The sequence below is a fragment of the Scleropages formosus genome, chromosome 5 (assembly GCF_900964775.1).
Source record: "Scleropages formosus chromosome 5, fSclFor1.1, whole genome shotgun sequence".
Classification (NCBI taxonomy): Eukaryota; Metazoa; Chordata; class Actinopteri; order Osteoglossiformes; family Osteoglossidae; genus Scleropages; species Scleropages formosus.
The window spans coordinates 34,333,214-34,349,953 of record NC_041810.1 but is presented as its reverse complement, the minus strand read 5'-3'; the positions used below and the strand labels follow the sequence as shown (position 1 = coordinate 34,349,953).

The window sequence follows — 16,740 nt, the reverse complement described above, 5'->3', positions numbered from 1 at the left end:
GAGGACTTGAGCACACTGAATGTTGCAATGCAGAGCCTGCTGTGGCTCCAGATGAGAGATGCTGGGGAGAAAAAGCGCAAGGCCTACTTTGTGGATGGAAGAACAGTCATCAATGGTGCCAAAGGTAAACCGATGTGAAAGCAGTAAAAAGAAATAATTAAGACTTACTCTGCTTGATGGGGGGTGCAGTGGTTTGGACTGAGTTGAACTGGGTTGGACTGGATCCTGCTCTCTAGTGGTTCTGGGGTTCAAGTCCCGCTTGGGGTGCCTTGTGACGGACTGGCATCCCGTTCTGGGTATGTCCCCTCCCCCTCCAGCCTTACACACTGCGCTCCCGGGTTAGGCTCTGGCTCCCCGCAACCCTGTATGGGACAAGCGGTTCAGACAGTGTGTGTGTCTGCTTGATAAGTATTATTATAATGTTCCTTTATAAAAGATGTAAAAATTAAATATATATTTATGGTTTGAATGTTATTTTTATATTAATCAAAGTATAACAGATGTTTCTGGGCTTTTCTCTTCAGAATTGCATAATGGTTGCTTTTCTTCTCCCATGTTAAATAGTAGTTAATTATATAAGGGGAAAAATCTTGTTAAAGGTTATTTTATGTCTTTGCCAATTTGTTCTCAATGTCAGCAGTATTTGTGATCTGGCAATTCAAAAGGTTCTTTTCTGTACTGTAAAAAGTTTAATGCAGAATATTATTATTTACAAGAGATGCACACTTCTTCAGATTTAAATTTCTGGAAGAATCAATATGGCAGTGGTGTTTGGTTATCGTTTTGCAGTAATCATTCTGCAGGTGTTGTGATATTAAAAGAGAACATTTAAAGGTAAAGTTTATATCCAAAAACAGGGGTGTGTCAGGGGTCAAATTATCAATCTGTATGTATGTTGTGACTCCTTGCTGTCATGCTATCCCCCCGGCACGGTTGCGTCGGACCCAAGTGCGGGGCACAGGAAGCTTGGTCAAGTGGCGGTTCAGTAGACATAGTCAGTGAACAGGCAAAGGGTCACCGATGTAAAAACAGAATCCAAAGGGGCAAATCCAAGAACTGTAATCCAAGAAACAGGCGAGTGATCAGGCAAACCAGTGAGTCGAAGACGAGGAGCAGGGCGAGGAGCAGGGCGAGGATCGGGGAGCAGGGCGAGTGATCAATAAGGCTGAACAAGGTTCCGCACCATGCTGTGTTCCGCATTCCCTTCTTATACCTGTGTTTAATGAGTCATGGCAGGTGTTCTCTGTTGTGCTGCCGTGGGGGGCGTGACACTTGCTATGTTTTGGATATTACTGCAATTTACATTGTAATTTGTATTATTGTGCTTGCAGTATGTTTTAAAAATGACAAACACAAAAAAATAAGCAAGCCAGTGCTAACAAATTACAATGGTAGTGCTTTAAACATTAAGTGTGGTGCATAATGACAAAATATGTCTGTTCATAACTACTTTGATGTTTGTTTCATCCCCTGTCAGGCATGTTAATAAAAGACTAGAGATTACTGAAAAGGTTCATTCATTACATCTGTTTTAGAACTATGAACAGTTTTTCAGCAGTTTCTACGAAATATCGACTACATCAAAAAACAATATTGCTTTAAAAACATTTGCATTGTCAGGAACTATGTTTCTGAGAACTTTATTCATTTAGCTGATGCTTTTCTTCAAAGCAACTTACAATGTTAGTCTACCGACAGCTACTTGTTTGTACAGCTGGGTAATTTTGCTGTAGCAATTCAGCGTAAGTGTCATGCCCCCTACTCGCACACAACCAGAGACACCTGCGGCTGATCAAGGAATGGGAGTATAAAGGGCTGCTCTGGACGCAACAGATCATGGAACCTACTGTTCAGCATACTATGATCACTTCATACAAACATGATCTCTGAGGTGGCCTTTGTGTTCCCTGTTCCTTTGTTTGTCTGCCTCTGTGTCATCTTCTCCCCGGTTTTCTGACTCATGACTGGTTTCCTGACTGTCTTTTGGAACTTCCCTGAAACCACATTTGCTCATCAGTGACCCTTTGCCTGTTTTTTGGACCATGAGATTTCACCTGCCCCATTGAATAAACACTTGAGCACCTGAAATTGGGTCTATCACTTCTCTCTGTGGGGAAACCATGACAGTAAGTACCTTGCTGAACGCTAGTAGAGCCAGAGATGAGATTGAAACCTGCAGCCTCTGGGTCCAAATACAGCAGCACTATCCAAGCGGATTCAGCCTGTGTGTGTGTGTACTCATAATGGAAAATGAACTTGCTTGAAGAGAAAAGCAAGCTCATCTGGCACACCATCATTATCTCATCATTTGTGGGATCCATCCTTACCTCACAACTGACTCTACCCAACTACTTGTGCAGGCCATGGTGACATCCTGTCTAGACTACTGCAACTCTCTCTTGTGTGGCCTTCCCGCTACTGTCATCAGACCTCTACAGCTGATACAGACTGCTGCTGCCCGAGTTGTGTTTGACTTGCTGAAGCATTCCCATGTATCTCCTCTACTCGTTTCTCTGCGTTGGCTTCCCATAGCTGCCTGGATCAAACACAAGACCCTGCTTATGGCCTATAAATGCATCAGTAGAACTGCTCCCAGCTATCTACAAGACTTGATCATCTGCTACACCCCAACCAAACTGCTACGCTCTTGCACATCTGCCAGCTTGGTGGTCTCATGCATAAAAGGTAAAGCACAGAGGTTCTTGGTTCTGACTTCGTTGTGGTGGAACAACCTCGCCCTCTCACTCAGAACTGCTGAATCTTTGTCCACATTTAAAAAGGGTCTGAAAACTCACGTCTTTCAGACTCACTTGGCCCATGATCTCTTCTCACACACACACACACACACACACACACACACAGTCTACAACCACTTGTCCCGAGCGGGGTTGTGGCGAGCCAGAGCCTTACCTGGCAACACAGGACGCAAGGCTAAAGGGGGAGGGGACACACCCCGGACAGGATGCCATGTCCTCTTAAGTTCATGTAAGGTATAAATGTTCATGATCATGCATGTCCCAGTCAATCCTTTACACAGCTACTCCTGCAATGTAACATAAATGTTTACACACACACACACACGTTTGCTGAAACCGCTTGTCCCAAGTGGGTTCGTAGTGAGCCGGTGCCTAACCTGGCAAAACAGGGCGTAAGGCTGAAGGGGGAGGGGATACATCTGGGACAGGACGCCAGTCTGTCACAAGGCACCCCAAGCGGGACTGGAACCCCAGACCTACCAGTGAGCAGGACTCAGCCAAGCCCGTTGCGCCACCACGGCCCCCTAAATGATTATATGTACTTCAAAAAAAAAAAAAAATTACTAGGAAGGTGATTAGGAATCGGTGATATTCTGGTAAAGTTTTATTCAGCTACTTGCTGATGAACTTACTGCGATGAACATTGGTGCATATGGTGAAGGAAACAAACTAACTGTACTTAAGAATCACACATCTGCAGCTATGTCTCTTTCGCCTAATGTAATGCACAAATTGTATTTTTTATGAGATGTATGTTGCTTTGGCGAAAGCATCTGCTAAATGAATAAATGTATGGAAATGTACTCCCATGTGGACAAGACAGGCAGCACTATGAGGGTCTTTTTCTTAATTTCTCCAGTGTGTTTAACATGTGGGGGGCGCGGTGGCGCAGCGGGTTGGACCGGGTCCTGCTCTCCGGTGGGTCTGGGGTTTGAGTCCCGCTTGGGGTGCCTTGCGACGGACTGGCGTCCCGTCCTGGGTGTGTCCCCTCCCCCTCCAGCCTTGCGCCCTGTGTTGCCGGGTTGGCTCCGGTTCCCCGCGACCCTGTATGGGACAAGCAGTTCAGAAAATGTGTGTGTGTGTGTGTGTGTGTGTGTGTGTGTGTGTGTGTGTGTGTTTAACATCATCCAGCCAAGGCTATTGTGAGAGAAGTTTCAGTCAATGCAATCTGATCCATCCATTGTGTCTTGGATTATAGACTACCTTACTGGTAGGCCACAGTCTGTGTGGCTCCAGGCTGTGACTCACACATGACTGTGAGTGGCACAGAACACTCAAGGGGCAATATCGGTTCCCTTCCTGTTCATCTGACTGTAGGTGCAATATCGAGTCATGACACCTGTAGAAGCTGTGCTTCAAGCAATATTTGGGTGTATCAGGGATGACCAGGAAGTAAAGTATGGAGGCTCGGTAAAGTGGTTTAAACAGAACCATTTCCAAAAATCCACTCTGTGCAATGACAATTGGTGGATAGAAAGTGAAGGTGGTGAAGACCTACTTGTATCTGGGGCTGTGCTTGTACAACAGACTGGAAAGGTGAACCAACACTGAGGATCTGTTCAACAAAGACCAGAATTGCCTTTACTTTCTGAAGAGACTTGGGTCCTTAGGGTCATGCAGATCCTTGCAGGTTCTACCAGTCTGTTGTAGGGGTTGCAGTCTTCCATGCAGTTCTATGATGGGACATTCTTATTCATACAGGTGATGCCAGCAGACTGAGTAAACCAATCTGATTCTAAACAATGTTCTAATAAGAGCCAAAGGTGAACTTTCTTGGTAAATCTGCACATGGTTATGTTTGAAGACTTACACTGTTTGCATGCTAAATTACAATGAATCACCAATTTATAGAACTGCATCATTTTTTTTACTGGAACAATTTAGGGTAAGTACTTTGTACAAGGGTATTATAGCAGGTGGTAAGATTCAAACCTCAATTGTTCAAGGTAAACATCTAAAGTTCCATAGTGCTCATTTGGTTAAACAAAGTTCATTTGGTCATCTTTCATAATGCTCATTTTATCAGATCTTTTTCATCCATGGTACAAGCTATTTGATGATGAACTGGTGTGACAAGAAGAAAAAGCTGAAGCAGACACAGCCATTGCTTTGGATGTGTCCATAGCAACCACTCCACACTGTAAGCCCAAGTTAATTTATTTTCCTTGGCTCTTTCTTTAGCAGCATTACCTTTCTGAGAGAGTGTTGTTGAAAAAACTGGTATATTTCCTTGCCATCCATGAAGGAAGACATTATAAAATCTGTTTGTAAATTGTAGCTTTTTAGAATCAGTAGGGGAGAAAAGAATCAAAATTGTGGGTTTCTAAAGTGATGCAGGAATTTATATAGTATCTTTGATCCAAGTCACGTGATGTCAGCCTAAATCGTTTAGATTTTTTATTAAGGGTCTCTTATGCTACTATAAGGATATTTATGTTATGAAAGCTGTATATTTCATTTGACTCATTTACTGGTAGTCCACAACCTATGACATGTGATTTATAATGAAAGATGACAAAGGTGATTTTTATTTAGGCCGGATGCTGAGAAACTGGTTTATGCTTTTGTTTCAACCAGGTTGGACCATTGTAATGCTCTGTTATTGTGCTGTTCACACTAGACTGAATCTAGATTACAGCAAATACAGAATGCAGCAGGCAAAAATTGTTACAAGGACTAGGAAGTACAGCCATATAATACCGGTTCTTAACTCACCGCATTGGCTTCTGGTTAAGTTTACAATAAATTATAAAATCTCACGCTTGGCTTGTAAGGCAGTATATGACATTGTTGTGGCTTACCTTAGTGAGATTTTTCATTCTTAAGTTCCAGAGCGCTGTCTTTGTTCATCAGATGCAGGTGACCATAAAGTACCTGTGATCAATAAGATCTCAGTAAGAGGGCATAGAGCATCAAAACTTTGGAATACTCTGTCTCATATCAATAACTAATATTATTCCAGCTTCCTTTGTTGTTTTCTTTTAGTATGAATTCTCCAGTCTCATTATGTCATTAGTTATTAACCCTTTCTTTCTTGCTGAGAATTGTTTCCACATTATGAGCCCAGAGGAAGCCACCATGAAACTAGCAAATAGCTGTGTAAGTTCACACACACACACACCATCTGAAACCGCTTGTCCCATACGGGGCTGCGGGGAGCTAGAGCCTAACCCAGCAACACAGGGCAAAGAGCTGGAGGAGGGACACACCCAGGATGGGACACCAGTCACAAGGCACCCTCAGCAGGGCTCAAATCCCAGACCCACTGGAGAGCAGGACCCGGTCCAACCCACTGCGCCACCACGGCCCCCTAAATTGACTCAAAAATCTCCTTATATGTAGAATCCCCATGATTATGTATATTATCTAACTTTTTATTTGTACTTTATCTCTGATCCTTTGTTCAGTAGTATGTGTCACTCAGTGAGTGCTCTATAAAAATAAATTGAATTGAATCTCTTTCAGACTCACTTCTCTCCAGATGACCTATCTACTCCATACATTGCACTGCCTTCCATCATCCAGATTTTTCCTTTTAGTGTAATGCATTTTTGTACTGTTTTTTGAGATGTACGTCATTTGTTGACAAGCGAAGCGTCTGCTAAAGAATACATGTACATGTAAATATTTTTAAAATAAACGATAGGCCTGTTTTATCATATACATTTTCATATTAGTTTCTATAATTTTTCAACACGGAAGAACACACCAGTAGACGAGGGTATAAGTTTTAGAGACGAACGAGGTCACCCGAACTCGTCTCGTCTGAGGACAGATTTGGATGTTCCTCAGCAACAGCATCAGGCGCGCGAACTGTCCCGGCACTTCCGCTGACCATATATGGAAAGAGCTCGGACGGAGCCAATGAACAAGAAAAGGTCTCGAGAACCGAAAGGTACTGTCATCTCATAAAATAAACAACCGTTTATTGCAATACTTGGACATTTTAACTGAAATACAGGTTACTGTGACGCTTCGCCACGACTGAATGAAGAAAACCTGTTGTAAGCAAGTGAATGAGAAGTCTGCAGCAGGTGAGCTTCAGTCTTGAAATCTCTCTAATTTAAAATGCTTCACAGTCAGTTTGTTTTCGTTCACTCTATTATGGGGATTAAATGTATATATAAAAAAAAACTTTGCATGTTTGCGATTAGACTTGTAGATACGACTCTGTGGGGGAAACCTGTTGATTACTGTTTGTATTTTGTCCTGCTGTTGATGAATAGATACGCATTAAGACAGTTTTCCTCCGTTGACTTCCCGGTGCATTGTTTGTAATTCGCAGCAGCGTCAACAATCACAGACGAATTGTGACGAATGTTCTGTCTTAGGTGTATAACGTGCAATACCAATCGAACATCATGGCTGTCTCCCTCAAGCACCTTGTACTTTGAAGAATTGAGCAATAAAACAGCCAGTTTTCTTACGGGTACTAGGCTAGGTCATTCCTACAATTCAAAATGTCTAATAACTAATGCTTCGGTGACATGATTCATCATGAATTGCTTTACTGTAAACGGGTGAACCGAAAATACTAACTACTTGTTTTTTTTTCTTTACATATTAGTCACTTTACATCTAGACCATTATTATTATTATTATTATTATTATTATTATTATTATTAAGGGCGCGCCGATAGGCTCTTTTTTCATATAATCACTAAACACAGCGTCATGACCTTTAAAAATAACAATTAATAATAAACAGTTTGCACAAGTATGGTTCATGCCTAGGCTAGTGTTCATTAAGGGCTCTAACACGTAAGAATTCATCACGGTAGAAACTGCGTGATAATTTTGACGTCCTTATCAACAACAGCAACACAACAACAGCAGCAACAACAACATAATAGCTAAATATAAGTAACTATTTGTTTCCGCATACGATCGATGCACTAGCCTAGCAACTCGAAATTATCTCGACACGACAGTGTTTGTTTTTACATAACGGTTTGTGTACCTGTCTAACAACAAGTACCAAGCCTCCTTCATATTCCTTCTGCGAAATGCCAAAGGGATCGAATTTTATGGGAGAAAAAAGTTCCTGGACAAAAAAAAACGCCATCTAAACTTAATTAAAGTGGCAAAATACAGGGTATTTTTTTGCATGACAGTAGCCCCAAAGTAATTAATATTTGCAACAAAAATTATTTCTAGCTTGCCTTTTAATGTTATTATTTTTATGAATATTCTCATACTTTAAACCTGAGGTTTAAACCAAGCCTCTGTACTTTACTTCCTGGTCATCCCTGATACACCCAAATATTGCTTGGGTGACAAATTCTGCAAATGTCACAACTCAGTGCTGTACCTACAGTCAGATGAACAGGAAGGGAGCCGATATTGCTCCTTGAGTGTTCTGTGCCGCTCACGGTCATGTGTAACAATTGAAGACACAATGAATGGATCAGATTGCATTGACAAAGTTCTCTCCCAATAGCTTTGGCTGTATGATCATTAAACACACTGGAGAAATATAAATATATACAGATATATATAAAATTACCCTCATAGCACTGCCTGTCTTGTCCACATGGGAGCAGGTTCTGATCATCAGGTGTCCATTCCAGTGTGGTCATGCTAGGCAAACTTGAGAGGTGTTTGAAGTGTGCCAAAAGCACTCTTTTTAGAGTCTTCATGATGTGACGCAGCAACTGACCAGCAGTCATTGAAATTCGATGGTTACCTGAAATTCGATGGTTCTTAAACCAGACCATTATCCATATCATCAGGTCTCTTTCCAGGCTCAGGCTGAACACACATTCAGGAAAACTGCATAGCTGCTCAACACAAACCTTGAGAAATGGGGAACCAGGAGCTGCCTGCCCTGTGTAAAGCGCTTCATGAAACAGATGGGGTCTTGGGGATGGGGATTCAGCACTCTTAGAGTAATGGTTTATGGCCCTGAGCCCTGCAGCTTTTCCCTGAAAGTCTCCTCTGCTTTTTTTTTCTTGTATTGGCTGAGAAAAAAAACAGTTAATGATAATCAGATGGTGGTGTGTGCCAGATAATCTTGATTTTATTGGTCTCACATCATTGGTCACTGGTCTCCATCGTCCACGGGAACAGCGGAGGCTGGTAACCGAGCACACACTGGAAAGGAGTTAAGTCTGTGGACGAATGGACCAGGGAGTTCTGGGCGTACTCTGCCCAGGGGAGGTATCTGCTCCAATCTGCTTGATTCTGAGCACAGTAACTCCGCAGATAACGTCCAATCTCCTGGTTGAGGCGTTCCACTTGCCCATTAGACTGTGGATGGTAACCAGAGGAGAGGCTAACTGAGACTCCTAAGCGGGCAAAGAAGGCCTTCCAGACCCTTGAGGTGAACTGGGGTCCCCTGTCCGAGACGACATCCTCTGGCAGGCCATACAGCCGGAAGACATGTTGGAACAGCAGTTCCGCGGTCTCCAGGGCTGTGGGAAGACCTTTCAGAGGGATCAGTCGACAGGCTTTGGAAAAGCGATCTATGACGACCAATATGGTGGTGTTTCCATCAGAATACGGAAGATCAGTAAGGAAGTCCACCGCTATATGGGACCATGGACGGTTGGGAATCGGGAGTGGTTCCAGAAGCCCTGCTGGCAGCTGCCGTGGGACTTTGGCCTGGGCACACGTGGTGCAGGCAAGGACGAAGTCTCGTACGTCCTGTTTCATGGATGGCCACCAGAAGCGTTCAGAGAGAAGCTTCAAGGTTCGGTTGACCCCTGGGTGTCCTGTACTTGGACCATCATGGGCCCAGTGTAGGAGCTCGGACCGAACGGTGGACGGGACGTATTCTTTGTCTTGGGGCTGCTCGTTGCGACCGGGTTCTTGATGTTGGGCTGCTTGGATATCGTCCAATAAAGCCCAACGGATAGGAGCCACAAACTGCGTCGGGGACAAGATGGTGTCTGGTGGGGAGAGCTGAGGCGATACCTCGAACAAGCGGGACAGGGCATCGGCCTTGCCGTTCTTGGAGCCAGGACGATAGGTCACCGTGAAACGGAACCTGGTAAAGAACATGGCCCACCGCGCCTGTCTGGAATTGAGCCTCTTTGCCTTCTGCAGATACTCCAGGTTCCGGTGATCAGTTAACACTAAAAATGGGTGCGTAGCCCCCTCTAACCAATGTCTCCACTCTTCCAAGGCCATCTTTATGGCTAAGAGCTCCCTGTTTCCTACATCATAATTCTTTTCAGTAGGCGACATTTTGTGTGAAAAATACGCACATGGATAGAGCTTCAAGGGATTTCCCTGGCGCTGTGAGAGCACTGCCCCTACCCCTGCCTCAGAAGCATCAGCTTCCACAATAAAGGGCAGTTTGGGATCAGGGTGCTTCAGAATTGGGGCAGAAGTAAAACGCTTCTTTAGGTCTTCAAAGGCCTGACTAGCCTCAGGGGTCCAGGTCAGGCGCCTAGGGGCTCCTTTTAACAGAGCAGTCAACGGGGCTGCAACGGAACTGAAGTTCCTTATGAAGCGCCTGTAGAAATTCGCAAAACCTAGGAATCGTTGCAGGTCCTTTACTGTCTTTGGCTGGGGCCATGACAGAACTGCCGAGACCTTCTGTGGATCCATCGTGACCCCATTGGGTGTTAGGATGTACCCCAGGAAATCCACAGATTGCACATGGAACTGGCACTTCTCCCCTTTCACGTACAGCTTATGCGCTGCTAGCTTTTGCAACACCTCCCTGACATGTACAATATGCTCCTCACGGGACCGAGAAAAGATCAGAATATCATCCAGATACACCAATACTGAGCGATTAATTAGCTCTCTGAGTACTTCATTAACAAAAGCCTGGAATACGGAAGGTGCATTCGCCAGGCCAAAAGGCATGACCAGATACTCATAATGGCCTAGGGCGGTGCTAAAGGCGGTCTTCCACTCATCCCCTTCCCTAACGCGAATCAGGTTATATGCGCTCCTAAGGTCCAGTTTCGTAAAGATGGTAGCACCGGAAACCTGTTCGAGGGCCGACGTGATAAGAGGCAAGGGATGCGGGTACTTCACAGTAATGGCATTTAGCCCCCGATAATCAATACACGGGCGCAAACCCCCGTCTTTTTTCTCAACAAAGAAAAAGCCAGCAGAAGTTGGAGAAGTAGACGGCCGGATTAGTCCGGCTTCTAGTGCCTCCATTATATAAGCCTCCATTGCCTGATGTTCAGGTTGAGAAAGAGGGTATACCCGCCCCCTAGGGGGTGTAGTGCCAGAAAAAAGATCTATAGCACAATCCCAAGGTCTATGAGGGGGCAGTTCTGCAGCCTTGTGTTTGCTAAACACCGCCACTAGATCTGCGTACTCCCTTGGAATCTGCAGGGGCAGATCTGCATTAGGACTCTCTATGGATGTGGAGTTACAAGACGTCTCCAGGTGTTTGGGACACTGCTTTCCCCAAGACAGCAGTTTCCCCTCACTCCAAGAGATAATAGGGTCATGGGCGAGTAACCAAGGATATCCCAGAATAATGGGGTGATCAGGGGACTTAATCAGATAGAACCATATCTGTTCCTTATGGAGTGGCCCTACCTGCATAGTAACGGGCTCTGTGTGCTGCTCTACACGCCCCGACCCGATTGGAGCGCCATCAATAGCTTTAATAGCCAGGGGTTTGGAGCATGGGGCACAGGGCAAGCCCCAGGATGCGGCAATATCATGATCCATGAAATTCCCTGCAGCGCCACTGTCTACCATAGCTTTTGTCTCCTGCCGCTGGAAACCCCAGGATGCTGTAACTGGAAATGTCAACAGGGAGGTATGGAGAGATACATCACTCACCAGTAAGTCGGTCCGTTGGGATCCACGGGGTGGCCGCACTGGACAGGAAACCTGAACGTGATCCGCAGCTCCACAGTAAAAGCACAAGCGTTGCAGAAAACGGCGCCTCCTTTCCTCCACTGTCAAACGCCCGTTACTGAGTCGTATTGCTCCCTGCCTGACGCACTGTTCTTCGAGCCCTGCACAGCTGACAAGGTTGCGTGCTTTAGCCGGCTCACTGTCACATAGGGCAACCGCAGGCTCAGCGCGAGGACCCGAGGGGGCATCAAGATGATCAAGAAGACATGTCTGCCAATCATAATGCGTTTGTGAACTGGTCGGATCGGCGCCATGCCCACAGCGACTGAGGAGTCGTGTCAACCGCTCCAAGTGATCCGTGAGGCGGCTAGCGGCATTTGTGCAAACCAGGAGTTGTTCTTGGTTCGCCTCTGTCAGATCCGCCAGTTCACGCCATTCTGCTGAAGTCATATTAGCTGGCGGATTCTTCTGTAGCGTCCGGACGGGAGTCCGACACGGACGCGCGTTGCTATTACGTCCAAACACAGACGAAATATAAAATGACTTCACGTGCAGTGTGATGTTAGAAGTGTACTGTGCGTATTGTAAGACACTCGGTGGAAGTGAAACAGGAAACACGAGACCAGGAAACACACACGGTGTTTGAACTACGGTGAACAGTGAAACGCTAATCTGTGAGTATGACCGCAACCCCGAGACGTGACGAAATACCGGACAGGAACGATGGACCAGGACTGAAGAACAAGAGGCAGGAACTGACGGGACGGGCACTCGGGACTGGAACATGCACACCTAGGAAACAGATTGTGGGAACAAGAGACTACGAATCGCCAAGAGAGCAGAATAGAACCGCTAATTAAGAATCCGCAAGTAGTTCTGCTCCGCTGGCTCCTTTTATACCTCCATGTCCTACAAGACTGTGAGGTGATAGGTAAGCGTTAACTAGCGGCACTGAGTGGCGCCGCCTCTGACCAGGAGGGGCAGTGACCCCGTGGGACGTGACATCAAGCAGGTTCATTTTCCATTATGAGTATTGTTAGTATCAACATAGCACACAGGTCAGCTGTTCCGGGTTCCTGAGATCAAGTTTGGAAACCCATGGTTTCATCAAGTGGCTACAAAACATTTTATACATGAGGATAGCTGATAATGTAGTGGATAGCACTGCTGCCTTTGGACCGTAAGGTCACAGGTTTGAATCTCATCTCCAGTGGTTGTTCCTTTGAGCAAGGTACTTACCCTGAATTGCTCCAGTAATACTACCCAGTTGTACAAATGGGTAAGTAGCTCTAGGTAGACTACAGTGGTAAGTTGCTTTGGAGAAAAGCATTGGCTAAATGAATAAATGTAAGATCTCAAAAGCATAGCTCTTGGCAATGCAAATGTTTTTAAAGCATTTTTGATTGTCATATATTTCTTAGAAATGGCTGAAAAAGTACTTATAGTTCTAAAAATAACTACTACTACTAACTACTAATGCCTACTACCCCTCTTGGGGCATAGGCTGTCAACAACGGCTCTCCAGGCATCTCTGTCCTGGGCCAGTTTTTCCAGTTTTCCCCAGGTGTGGCCCATCCTCTTGGCTTCTGCATCCAGGTGGCGTCACCATGTGTTTTTTGGCCGGCCTCGCTTCCTCTTGCCTTGGGGGTTCCACGTGAGGGATCTTCTTGTAGTGTTTGAAGCTGGCTTTCGCAGAGTATGGCCGATCCATCGCCAGCGTCTTTGCAGGATATCATCTTCTACTGGTTGTTGTCCTGATCTCTGCCATAGCTCTTGGTTGCTGATGATCACGGACCAGTGGATCCTGAGAATCTGTCGCAAACAGTTGTTGATGAATGTCTGTATCTTTCTTGTGGTGCTGACGGTGGTCCTCCAGGTCTCTGCTCCGTAAAGTAGGACTGACTTTACGTTGGAGTTGAAAATTCGGGTCTTGGTCTTAACTGTCAGCACTCTTGACCCCCACACGTTCTTCAGTTGCAGGAAAGCTGCCCTTGCCTTGCCTATTCTGACTCTGACGTCAACATCTGTCCCACCCTGCTTGTCGATTATGCTGCCTAGGTAGGATAAGTTGTCCACCTCTTCTAACGCTTCACCGTCAAGTGTGATTGGAGAATCCTTGCCTGCATTGATCCTCAGTATCTTACTCTTCCCCCTTTGTGGATGATGAGACCTACTCGTGCTGAGTTCTCTACCACAGTGCTGGTCTTCTCCTGCATTTGTTGGTGGGTATGTGAGAGAAGGGCGAGGTCATCTGCAAAATCCAAGTCATCCAACTGTTCCCAAGGTGTCCATTGGATCCCAAGTCGCTTCTCAGCTGTGGAGGTCTTCATCACCTAATCAATCAAGCAGGAACAAAAATGGTGACAGGAGACATCCTTGTCTAACTCCTGTTCGCACCTGGAAAGCGCTAGTGAGCTGCTGACCATGCACCACCCTGCAGGTCATCCCGTCGTAGGAGTTCCTGATGATGTTGGTAAACTTCTCTGGTATTCCGTAATGTCTCATCAGCTTCCACAGGGTGTCTCTGTCTACACTGTCAAAGGCTTTCTCATAGTCAGTGAAGTTTATGTAGAGTGGTGAGTTCCATTCTATTGACTGCTCCAATATAATACGCAGCGTGGCTTTTTGATCTGTGCAGGATCGCTCTTTCCGGAATCCTGCCTGCTGGACTCGGAGCTGTTGGTCAACTGTGTCCTTCATTCTGTTGATGAGGATCCTATTAAAAACCTTGCCTGGAACCGACAAGAGTGTTATGCCTCTATAGTTGGAGCAGCTGCTGAGGTCGCCTTTCTTGGGTAGCTTGATGAGGTATCCCTCCTTCCATTCTGTCGGGACAAGTTCTTCCTCCCAGATTTTCTTGAAAAGGGGGTATAGCATCTCCACTGTGGTTTCGATGTCAGCTTTCAATGCCTCTGCTAGAATGTTGTCAGGTCCAGCTGCCTTGCCAATTTTCAGTAGTTTGATAGCCTTACGGATCTCCTCCCTGGTGGGCTCCCTGCAATCGATAGGCAGGTCTACAGCAGCTGGCTGGAAGTCTGGTGGGTCCTGAGGGGCTGGTCTATTAAGCAGCTCTTCAAAGTGTTCTACCCATCTTTTCTTCTGTCCCTCATCTCCAGTGATGGTCCTTCCCTCCTTGTCCTTTATAGGCCTTTCTAGTTTGTTGAACTTTCCAGACAGCTTTTTTGTAGTGGTGTATAGATCTTTCATATTCCCTTGTCGAGCTGCTTCTTCAGCCTCAGTAGCCAGAGAGTCAAAGTATTTCTTTTTGTCAATCTTGATGCTCGTCTTTGTACTTTTGTTGGCCTCCCTGTATGCTTCCTGTGCTCTGGCTTTCTCGGCCCATGTACGGCTGTTGTTAAGAGCTATCCTCTTTTCCTTCCTTTCCTGTATCTTCTTCATGGTCTCTACTGAGATCCACTCCTTGTGGCTGTGTTTCCTGGGGCCTAGTACTTCCTGGCATGTTGTTATCATTGCCTCCTTCACTGCCTTCCATTTCACGTCAATAGTCTCCTCATCCAGAAGTTCCTGCAGAACCTGGAACTTGTTGATGAGGGTTAGTCTGTATTCCTCTAACTTTGTCGCCTCCTTGAGAAGGGCGGTGTTGTATCTCTGGCGCTGGTTTGTCTGTCCTGTCCATGCCTTCTTTAGCTTGAGCCTGAGGCGAGCCACAAGGAGGTGATAGTCTGAGGCAACATCTGCTCCTTGCTTGGCGCGTACGTCCTGCAGGGATCTCCGGAACCTCCTTGTGATGCACACATGGTCTATCTGGTTCTCTGTAGATAGATCTGGTGAAACCCAGGTTGCCTTATGAATCCTTCGATGAGGGAAGATACTTCTGCCAATGACCAGGTTGCTTGTGGCACATAGGTTGACAAATCTTTCTCCATTGTCATTCATCTCACCTAGTCCTTGCTGCCCCATAATCTCCTCATAGCCCCTGTTGTCGCTGCCAATCTTGGCATTGAGGTCTCCCATGACAATGGTGATTTCTCTTCCTGGCAAACTCTGGATGACGGTCTGCAGTCTGTCGTAGAATTCCTCCTTCTGCTCTTTATCGCTGTCATTAGTTGGGGCGTAGCACTGCACCACATTCATGTTAATCCTTCTCATCTTAGTTCTAAAGGTTCCTGTGATGATGCGTGGTCCATGGGCCTCCCATCCGGTGAAAGCTCTCTGGGCTGTCTTATTTAACATCAGAGCCACACCTTGGCTGTGGGGGGCGTTGTCTTCCTCGTGTCCTGAAAACAGCAGCATTTCTCCTGATGATAGCCTCTTCTGGCCTGAGCCAGTCCACCGTGACTCGCTGATTCCCAAGATGGCAAGTCTGCATGCCCTCATTTCTGCGGCCACCTGTGCCGCCTTTCCAGCTTCGTACATGGTCCTCACATTCCACGTCCTGATGTTAAGGGTGGCCTTGGTTGAAAGGATGGTGATCGACTGAGCAGCTTCCAGATGCTTCTGGCTTTCACCACTCCGCGTCATAAGACTTCCAGCTGGAAGTCCATCTTTGCCCAAGGCCGAGATGTCTGAGATGTCTTGAGTACTTGTTGACGTTTCTGTAGCGGTGTGGGTTTTTTATGGGATGGGGTCGCTAGCCCCATGCCCAACCCTCCTCCTTTATCCGGGCTTGGGTCCGGCAGGGGACCCCGAAGGAATCCCTCGGCGGAGTTTCAAGTCCGGCAACACAAGAATAAAGATCTGACCAGCATCAGAAGAGATGAGAATATCACTGACAACATGTGTGAGCACCATTTCAGTGCTGTGAGCAGTGTGGAAACCAGACTGAAATTTTTCAAATTTATCATGGTGATTAAGATGGTGATTTTACAATTTGGGAAGCTACGATCTTTTCTAGAATTTTGGATTAAAGCGGTAGATTGGAGAGGGGTCTATAATTACATGGGTTATTACAGTCCAGATCGTTATTAAAATCCATTTCTTTAGTGGGGGTGTAATAACAGCCATTTTAAAAGGCCTCTAAAAATAAAATACAAACAATTTGAGAACTTGGGTCATGATAGTTTATAATATAAATAAATAAAGCTAGCTTAGTTTTTCACTACAAAGGGTGTGATGGTGCAGTGGGTTTGGCCTGTGCTTGTTGTATGGGGGGGTCTGGGGTTCAAGTCCTGCTTGGGGTGCCTTGTGGCTTTTGTATGGCCCCCACGTGCTTGTATGCATGCCTGACAGTGTTGCGGCATGCTCC

At 45.8% G+C, this 16,740-nt stretch overlaps 1 protein-coding gene across 1 annotated transcript in view; it reads left to right on the top strand.

The window, feature by feature from the left end:
* The first annotated feature begins 6,654 nt into the window (after positions 1-6,654).
* Positions 6,655-16,740, top strand: part of LOC108932985 (BAI1-associated protein 3-like) — a 131,374-nt gene continuing 121,288 nt past the window's right edge. The window contains exon 1 of the mRNA XM_018749756.2: positions 6,655-6,790. The gene's annotated coding sequence lies outside the window, so the exon portion shown is untranslated. The remainder of the gene's footprint in view (positions 6,791-16,740) is intronic.